We start from the raw sequence: 9345 nt of genomic DNA on the forward strand, positions 1-9345 counted from the left end.
TCCAGGATCATAACATACACTAAATATCCCAGTTTTTAGAAAAACTAGACTGGGCTATGGGAAAGTTTCATATTGACCAAAAACTTCAGATTCATATTACATCCTCCTACATTTTACTTTTCTTTAAGGTAATGCAAAGAAATAGCATTAGGTTTCTATGTAAAGAATGTTTATCTGTGATACTTAATTTAAAAATATATATAATGGAAAAGAAAAATATTGTTATCAGAATTTTTAAGGACTGGATGATTTATAAAAAACTTTTAGGAGAGTAGATTATAATGGTTTCATTTATTCCTGTCTTTTCATATGTCTGAAGGAGATGACACAATACATAATCTCATAGAAAGCAGTGTTTACAATAACATATATTTTCTTCCTGAACTCCTTTCCTGCTGCACTGACAATTTCTCCTTTCAACAGAATAGATTTCTTCATGCCGACAGCCACTGGAATTGCTCTCCAAAAGTATGATAAATGTTATATTTGCTGCAGTGTCCTGGTTTTGGCTAGGATGGAGTTAATTTTCCTCTCAGTAGCTGAAGTGTTTTGAATTTCCTATGTGAAGAATGTTGATAAACACCCTGATGCTGTTAGTTGTTGCTAAAGAGACCAAGGTCACTGTCTGCCTTTCCAAGTTTTGCTAATGTGCAGGTACAGGAAGCTGGGAGGGATATAGCCAGAATAATTGACCCAAACTGGCCAAAGAGAGTATTCCACGCCATAAACGTCACGCTCAGTACTTAAGTGGGGACATGAGCCAGTGAGCTGCCTCTTTTTTTTTTTTTTTTTTCTCTCACTGTTCAGAATCCTACCAGGATCGTTTACACTTTTTTTTTCGTTCTGTGATTGCTGCTCGGGACGGGCTGTATCAGTCATGAGGTTGTTGGGTGGTGAGAAATTGTGCATCATTCATTGGTTTTGTTTGCTTGTTTGTTTTATTTTGGTTTTTAAATTATTATTATTCTTCATATTTTTATTAGTATTATTATCATTATTTTATATATATATATATATAATTACCTTTTCTTTTGCTATCCTAGTAAACTGCCTTTATCTCAACCCATGAGTTTTCCTTTCTTGCTAAGCCTCTCCCCTGTCCTCTGGGGAGGGGGAGGATGATTGAATAGCTGTGTGGTGCTCCATTGCTGACTGTAGCTAAACCATGACAGTTCTTTTGGCGCCCAACATGGGGCTCGAAGGGTTGAGGTAACAACAGATCTGACCAGAGTGTGTTAAAGTTGTTACAAGTGCTTATTATTTATATTTAAGAGTCCCTGGTCACCATGTTGTACTATTTGTTCACATGGTTGTGTTATGTAAAGCCTCAGTTGCATCACATATTTCCTGTGGTGCTGTTTATCACTTCTTGGAAATGGATCAGAATTCTCATTTAGTTGTACTGGGCACTACTGACTTATGATATGGTAACATCACTGGTCATGAAATCAGTCTGGTCCTTGTTTTTGGCATTGCTGGCAACTCCATACTTCGGGCGCCATTTTGCAAGAATTATGAATAATTGCACTTTTTACTTTTTCTCACTAAAGAACTAATCTATGGGGAAGTCAGAGGAGGATACTTTCCCCTACTCTTTTACCTTCCTTTTTTCCTTCAAGCTGGTCACATCAGCTTTTGAGAATTTTGAATATCCTAGGGATGTGCAAACCAGCATACTCCTATTGCTATGTCTCCTGAATGGGTTTCAGATGTTGTTTTGGATTAAACAAGTATTAAAAAACCTCACTCAGAGATTTGCCTCGAGGTTGGATGGGCAAGGGTGGCATGGCATGTGGGAGAATACGGGCAGGTACCTGGAGAACTTCTCACCTCCAATGGTCTGGAACTTCACTCCCAAACAACTACAGAATCCTGATGAAGTGATAGAATATTTGAAAGGAAAATGCCATGGCTATTCCAAAGAGGCACAACTTATTGCTCTGTGTTGGGCCCTGGCTAGTATCTACCAAACACTGCTCAGCGTTATGCAGCACCCTCAGGAAGAAGGGAGGGAAAATCAACCAACAGATACTGCAGCTATTCCAGCCCCTGCGTCAGACACTGCAGCTACTTGAACTCCAGCGACAAGCACTGCGACAACTCCAGCCTCTGTGACAGGCATTGCAGCCAAATCAGAGAATCAACTTGTGTTGGTATCGGTTGACCCTATACAGAAGAAGAAATCTTGGAAGCAAAAGTCAGCTCGTTTAGTAAGGGATGAGGAAAGACCAGGACCATCACGAGCAGAGGGGGAAGAAGAGGTACTCATAAATGAGACTGAAACCACACGATCCCTATCCTTCCTAAGTGAGCTGCGAGATATACGAAAAGATTTTGGCCGTTATCCAGGTGAGCACCTTGTCACCTGGCTGCTTCGATGTGGGGCCAGTAGCCTGGAATTAGAAGGTAAGGAAGCCAGGCAGTTGGGATCTCTTTCTAGGGAAGGGGGCATAGACAAAGCAATTGGAAGAGATGCACAAGCTCTCAGCCTCTGGAGGTGACTCCTGCCAAGTATGAAGGAAAGATATCCCTTCAAGGAAGATGTCACCTATCACCCAGGCAAGTGGACCACCATAGAGAGAGGTATCCAGGACCTAAGGGAATTAGCCATGCTGGCAGTCATTTATGCTGACCTAGACCTTGAGGAGTCACCCAAAGATCCAGATGAAGTCCAGTGCACACGACCCCTATGGCGGAAGTTTCTACGGAGCGTACCATCATCATGTGCCAATTCATTGGCAGTTGTCGTAGTTCAGCCCCGATCAGACCAGACTTTGAGGATATTATTCCACCCCTCGCCTCTGCGAATTACGTATTTAAGAATTCTAATTAAAATACACACATCAACAGAAAAGAAAGAAAAGAACTCCCCGCACCAACAATCAAAATAATATCCTCAAAACACCAACAGTGAATATACCATGCAATTTACACACAATTCACCACTTATCCCTTCACCACAATCAGAACATAAATTTCCCCTAATCATTTTGCTCTTTTGTCAAGTTCAATCCCTGTTTTGCCCATTACCGCTCCCAATTAAACTCAATCCTTATCTCAAATTCCTCGAGCCCCACGTTGGGCGCCAAAATAACTGTCGTAGTTCAGCCCCGATCAGACCAGACTACGCAGTCTCTCTCTCACTCCCCCCACCTTCCGAGAAAACAGGGAGAGAAAATATAAGAAAAACGGCTCGAGGTTTGAGATAAGGACAGGGAGAAATCCTTAAAGTTACCGTTACAGGCAAAACAGACTCGACTTGGGGAAAACTATTCATTTATTATTACAAACAGCAGGATAATGAGACAGAGAACAAGATAACCTCCATCCACCCCTCCCTCTTCCCAAGCTTAACATTATCTCTACTACCTTCCCCCCACCGAGCGGCACAGGGGGGAAGAGGGAATGGGGGTTGCAGTCAGTTCATCATATGTTGTTTTACGCCGCTGATTCATGGTCGGGGGAAGAACTCCTCGCATTCCTCCTCTGCTCCAGCGTGGGGTCCCTCCCACGGGCCACAGTCCTTTGTGGAACTGCTCCGGCGTGGGTGATCTTTTCCACGGAGTTCAGTCTCTCCAGAACAGCTGTCCCAGCGGGCCCTCCACGGACCACAGCTGCCTTCAGGCATCCACCTCCCCCGGTACAGGGTCCTTCACGGGCTCCAAGTGGATCTCTGCTCCTCCGTGGACCTCCATGGGCTGCAGGGGGACAACCTGCTCCACCATGGTCGTCACCACCGGCTGCAGGGGAATCTTGGCCAGGAGCTGCATTACTCCTCCCCCTCCTTCTGAACTGACCTTGGCGTCTGCAGCCGTTCCTCACAACAGGCTGGCAGATGCCTCGCAGGATCTTTTTTACATCTCATTCACTTCTCATCTCCTCTCCACTTCTTGCAGCCGGGCTGGACCGAGTCAGGCCCAATCGGCTGCCTGGCGAGAGGCCAGAGGGTGAGGCCTGCAAGGCCCATGAGGCCTGCGCCTCCCCCTCTGCGCCTCTGCCCCCGCTCAGCTCCTTCACATCTTCTCTCCTCTCTCTCTTTTTTTTTCTGTTTTCCCCTTCTTAAATAGGTTATCGCAGAGGCGTTATCACGGGACATTCTGCTACCAATCGGCTCGGCCTTGGCCAGCAGCAGGTCCGCCCTAGGCCCGGCCGAGTCCACTGAAGAAAGGGGAGCGACTTCTAGCAGTTTCCTACAGAAGCTACCACCTTAGGCCCCCCCTCACTAACAAAACCACGACAGCAGTACTGAGTTGGAAAGGTGGAGAGGGACTAACAGTGGATGAATTGGCTAGTCAGCTCCAGCAAAACGAAGAAAGTCTCTCTTCCTCCCTCATCTCAGTTGTGGAGAAACTGTCTCAGGAGTTTCAGCAATTCAAAGAGGATAGGTCCTACTCCCCACCTGTACATGCGAGCGACGGAGCAATGTACGACAAAACACCCAATTTGAGTAATAAGCGTAGTTCGATTTATTAGTCCCAGGTGCGCATATTTATATTGATAAGATAAAATATGCCTACTAGTCATTGCGTGATTGGCTTAAGCTCTAATGGTTACATTTGCATATCCCTCCTACTTGCAGTTAGCTAATCTGGAAAGTCCCGTACTTTTCATGTTTTCACTTTCTCAAAGTTATTTACGATCTTCTTCAAGGTTGCTTCGTTTACTTTCTCACAGGAAGCTTCATTACTTTCTCACAGGCGGCCTCATTATTTTCTCACAGGTGGCTTCAGTACTTTCTTACAGGTGGCTTTAGCAATGTCCTTGAGGCCTGCTGCTCACAAACATAACAATTCCATTCGGTCTGGATTGTTCACTAAATGTCCCTGATACTCCAGGTATCCAACAAACCCCCTTTTGGTTTTGAACAATCCAGACCCACTTATGCGCTAATAACAAAAAATCAATGGCTGCCCGATTCTGCAAAAATATCATGACGCATACTATCCATGTCTTCGAATAATCCTGATAACATGCTAGAGGTTAAATTCATTTGCTTTTGTGCCCAACAAACTAATTTATTTAAGTTAGCTAAAGCTTTTTGCAGTTGCTGCCCAAGGAACAAATAAAGATAATGCTATCCGCTCAGCTGTACCCAACAGGGTTAAATTGCCGTCACAATGGGGAGTCAATACTTTCAGCGATCTTCTTGCTCGAGTATGATTCCATAATGTTCTCATAGGTGGAGCAAACATTATCAATTTTCCAAAATAACATGGCCCTCCTATGGCCCTTTTTGGTACTCCTGACCTTATTTTACTACAATATCAACTAGGTTCATGTAGGCCTCTACTGAATCTCCCTTTTTTTTTTTTTTTTTTTTTTTAATGAGCCAGATTGTCTGTATTGAGTTGTCAATCATTTTTTGCAAGCATGGTATGTTATGCCTAGTATGATGCCTAGTATCACAATTCCAATTTTAACCAAGGACAGCAACCACCCAGTTATGCCACACACAAGCTTAGTTAATAAAATTACTGATCATACGTTATACATATTCATGACTACGAAGCAAAACTAAGTTTCACTACCTTCTAGTAATTTTCTACTATAACATGCTTCTACTATTACAGATATAACAACTCCAGTAACTTTCTTATCTATAAGAGCAATGACTAGTTTTCTGCAGGCCTCTGTTGAAACAAGCCATAAATTCTGCTAACAATGTTTTGTATCTTAAAGCTTCCCTTCTCATTCCATGGCTTTCTTCCTGAGAGCATGATTGCATTCCTCCCCCAAGGTCGGTGTGCTTTCACTGATACCATACTGACTCAGCGAAATACCACATCTCCCCCTTCTTTGTTTATGAGAAGAGGCTTGTTTCAACGCTTTATCTATTAAAGTTTGCACACATTTTAAGACACAGAAATATAGATCAAAATACATATATAAAAGGAATGAATAAGCATCCTACAGCTATTAGTAACAAGCTTATATCAAGTCACCAAAAGATTTCTGAATATATCAAAACCGTCTGGATTTTGATATGTGCTCGCATGATTACGTCATGCTGTGTCGTTGCAATGTATAGATCTTAAAGCATTTATAATCATTACCCCTCTAGAAACATTAGCTCTTGAATAGTTAAAAAAAAATAGACAGAAGCCCATCTTTACAGATCCCAAAAAGTTCCATCTTTTGTAGTTTTAGCACTCAGCACTGGTGGTTGCTGCTGTTTTACACAGAGTTGCGGTCCTACCGGTATCTGGCAGGTCAACCAAACATGTTCTGAAATACCCGCAGACGATACAGACAGGGATCCACTTGTTCACTGCTCCTGTAAAGACATAAGCGTATCCCTTCCCCCATGTTATAAGAGGGAACGGTCCTTCCACTTATACAAAGTTCGACTCAGACAGGAGTATCTGTTAACCATGTCAGGGGCGGGGGGGTGCGGGCGCCTGGCAGCGGCCGTAGCCCCAGACATATAAGAGGAAAGAAAACTAAAACCCGAGGTTTAAGACAAGAATAGGGAGAGATCCTTAAAGCCACTGCTACAGGCAAAACAGACCATCACTAAAACCAAAGCAGGATAAGGAAAAAGGGAACAAGACAACCTCCCCCCACCCCTCCCTCTTCCCGGGCTTAACACCATCTCCACCTCCCTCCCCTGCCCCCTGAGCATGACAGGGATGGGGGGGGGCGGGAAGAGGGAATGGGGGTTACAGACAGTTAATCACGCTCCGCTTTATTGATATCAACGGTTTAACTGCTGCACCTACAGCAGCAGCCATGACTTGTAGCCTTTTCTTGTTCTAACGTTCGCTCAGCAGCTTCCAGCAGTTGCCCTGTACTAGATCCTTTTGGCAGCACACTAAGGGCTCTCTTAGTTTTTTTTTTTGTTGGTTTTTTTTTGTTTGTTTGTTTGTTTTCATTAGCATTATTAAAGGCAATCATATCTAAGAACTTTGCTTTCATGTCATCATCCAGATCAGGGTGAGCCATAATTGCAGTGTGCAACCGATCAATAAATTTCCCATATGGTTCTGTGGGACCTTGCCTTACTGACGTAAAGGCAGGTCCAGACTTTTCATCGTGCACCCTAGCAAGCGCTCTATAAGCCAAATCTTGGCCCAGTTGTAATACTTCGGTAGCAAATTGTGCTTGCCAATCAGATCGTGTGTAGGGTCCCGCTCCCATCAGCATTTGAGTTTGCACCCCGAATAATGGATCACCCTGTTGTCGAGGTGATGCAGCTGCCCTATCACAAGCAGCCTGCCAGTACTGAAAGAACTGCAGCTGCTGCGACGGTAGCAAAAGCATCGGGACAATCATTCTAATATCATAAGGAGCTAACAACTGTGACAAAAAAAAATATGCTGCAACACAGATTGAGCATATGATGATTTTAGCCCACTCTCACAGGTGGCTTCAGTACTTTCTTACAGGTGGCTTTAGCGATGTCCTTGAGGCCTGCTCCTCACAAATATAACAATTCCATTCGGTCTGGATTGTTCACTAAGTGTCCGTGATACTCCAGGTGTCCAACATGTACAGACTATTAGGAGTTTCAGCTCCTAATATTTCAGCTATTAGGAGTAAATATTCCCCTGCTCAAGAGAGATGGTACACGTGGCGAGGTATATTGTGGTTTACCTTGCGTGACCAAAGAAAGGACATGAGGAAGTGGGACGGAAGACTGACCTTGGCACTAGAGGCACGAGTACGTGAGTTGCGAGAAAAAACAATCACAAAAGGAGGTTCTCCCAGGAAAATTGCTGCTCCAGTCTCCACTGGGCAGTTCCCCAGACAACGTAGATAGACTGATCTCACCTCTGATCCTATGGAAGGGACTTGTGATTCATATTCACAAAAAGTGAGCAGCGAATACTATGAACAGAACTAGAGGGGCCCTGCCTCCAGCCAGGCGGAGGAGAGGGACAACAGAGTTTACTGGACTACATGGATTAAATGGCCTGGCACATCAGACTCACAGGAGTGTAAGGCTCTATTAGACACCGATGTGCAGTGTACCCTAATACCATTAAGCTATAAAGAGGCAGAACCCATTTGTATTTCTGAAATGACAGGAGGATCTCAAAAGCTAACTGTGCTGGACTTCGAAATGAGTTTGACTGTGAATGAGGGGCGAAAAGTATGCAAGAGTGATTGGCCCAAATACTCTGTGCATCCTTGGTATAGACTCAGGAGGACCTTGAGGGAGGGTACCAGTGTGATTTTGATATTGCCACTGTGGAGACGGAGAATATTAAACAGCTCTCTACTCTGCCTGGTCTCTTGGAGGACCCTTCCACTGTGAGGATGCTGAGGGTCAAAGAACAATGGGTACCAATCACTACCACCACGGTGCACTGGCAGCAATATCACACCAACTGGCTGGCCAGCTCCAGCAGTAAGAAGGAAGTCTATCTTCCTCCCTATGGGCCTGCATCTTGGCTGTGGAGAAACTGTCCTGAGAGTTCCAGCAATTCAAAGAGGATACCAGTTCCCCACTGGTATGGGCCAATATATCAGCTATTGGGAGTAAATGTTCCCCTGCTCAAGAGAGATGGTACATGCGCAAGGTACCCTGTGGTTTACCTTGTGTGACCAAGGATAGGATGTGAGGAAGTGAGATGGGAAACCTACATTGGCCCTAGAGGCATGGGTATGTAAGTTGCAAATAGAGGTTGTCCCCGGAAAATTGCTGCACCAGTCTCCAATAGGCAGAGCAGAAGGAATAATCTTACTTCTAACCCTCTCAAAGGGACCTCTGACACATATTTAAAAGAAATGAACAATGAATAGTGTGGCCAGGATTAGAGAGGCCCTGCCTCCAGCCAGGTAGAGGAGAGGGACAACAGAGTTTGTTGGACTGTGTGGATTCGATGGCTTGGTACATCAGACCCACAAGAGTATAAGGCTCTAGTGGATACTGGTGCACAATGTACCTTGATGCCATCAAGATATAATGGGGCAGAACCCATTTGTATTTCCAGAGTGACAGGAGGATCCCAAGAGCTGACTGTATTGGAGGCTGAAGTGAGCCTGACAGGGAATGAGTGGCAAAAGCACCCCATAGTGCCTGGCCCAGATGCTCTGTGCATTCTTGGTATAGATTACCTCAGAAGTGGGTATTTGTCGTGGTTTTGTTTAGTGAGGGGGGGCCTAAGGTGGTAGCTTCTGTAGGAAACTGCTAGAAGTCGCTCCCCTTTGTTCAGGGGACTTGGCCGGGCCTAGGGCGGACCCACTGCTGGCCAAGGCCGAGCCGATTGGTAGCAGAATGTCTCATGATAACGCCTCTGCCATAACGTATTTAAGAATGGGAAAAAAGAAAAAAAGAGAGAGAAGAGAAGATGTGAAGAAGCTGAACGGGGGCAGAGGTGCAGAGGGGGAGGCGCAGGCCTC

The 9345-nt window shown here is 44.7% G+C and overlaps 1 pseudogene; it reads left to right on the forward strand.

Annotated features, from left to right (window-relative positions):
* The first annotated feature begins 1709 nt into the window (after positions 1-1709).
* On the forward strand, positions 1710-8547 carry LOC147596748 (uncharacterized; annotated as a pseudogene).
* Positions 8548-9345: the final 798 nt, after the last annotated feature.

This window comes from Chlamydotis macqueenii, chromosome W, assembly GCF_036417535.1.
Source record: "Chlamydotis macqueenii isolate bChlMac1 chromosome W, bChlMac1.mat, whole genome shotgun sequence".
Classification (NCBI taxonomy): Eukaryota; Metazoa; Chordata; class Aves; order Otidiformes; family Otididae; genus Chlamydotis; species Chlamydotis macqueenii.